Source organism: Penaeus monodon, chromosome 22 (genome assembly GCF_015228065.2).
Source record: "Penaeus monodon isolate SGIC_2016 chromosome 22, NSTDA_Pmon_1, whole genome shotgun sequence".
Taxonomy (NCBI): domain Eukaryota; kingdom Metazoa; phylum Arthropoda; class Malacostraca; order Decapoda; family Penaeidae; genus Penaeus; species Penaeus monodon.
The window spans coordinates 37514331-37515066 of NC_051407.1; the positions used below are offsets into that span (position 1 = coordinate 37514331).

Consider the following 736-nt stretch of genomic DNA (forward strand, 5'->3'; position numbering starts at 1 on the left):
TCTGGATCCTAGGTATTATCTGCGTCAATTCTTAAGAATTATACAGTCTGAGGCCTTGGCCCAACACTACAATCCTGTTCAGGTTCAATGAACAAGTTTCAAAACCAGTCCGGTCACGATTTTTATCTGCAGTCAATATTTTGCAAAATGTGACCTGCATTCAATTTAAGGAAGTGTTCTCTGCACCCTCCGACCAGTCTTACGTTGAGGTCAGACAGCCGAAAGACAGATGTTATTCCACCACCGGCTTTAGAAGGATCGGAGTTATGAATATTTCCAGCGGCCCCTGCTCGAGGATCCCCGTCATCATCCACGAGCTGATGCACGTCCTCGGCTTCCACCACATGCATTAGCGCTCTGACAGATCTAACTATGTCAATATCTCAGAAGATAACATTCGCCCAGTAGCGCTGTTGAATTTTAGAATATCCCACACGGAGACGTTTGGAATACGTAGAGTCTGTCTTGCACTATGGACCGTTCGCCTTTACCATTGACGAGAATAACGCCACTATTATTCCTCTCCGTAGTGTAGACAGGAAAATGTTGCGCAGACGGAAGTTCGGCAGGTACATGGGTCAGCGAGATCAGATAACACTGCATGATATTGCTATTGCTCGCATAAACCGCATGTACCATTGTACCAGCCACTACCTCGGGAACAACATCACCGGTGCAGTGCCCTACGAGAAGTGGATCAGGGAGGGCGATAATTATAATAAATAATACAATTGGA

At 45.9% G+C, this 736-nt stretch overlaps 1 protein-coding gene across 1 annotated transcript in view; it reads left to right on the top strand.

Annotated features, from left to right (window-relative positions):
* The window catches only part of LOC119587114 (SID1 transmembrane family member 2-like), a 31322-nt gene that overhangs the window by 7760 nt on the left and 22826 nt on the right, over positions 1-736 (top strand). The gene's annotated exons all lie outside the window — the stretch shown is intronic.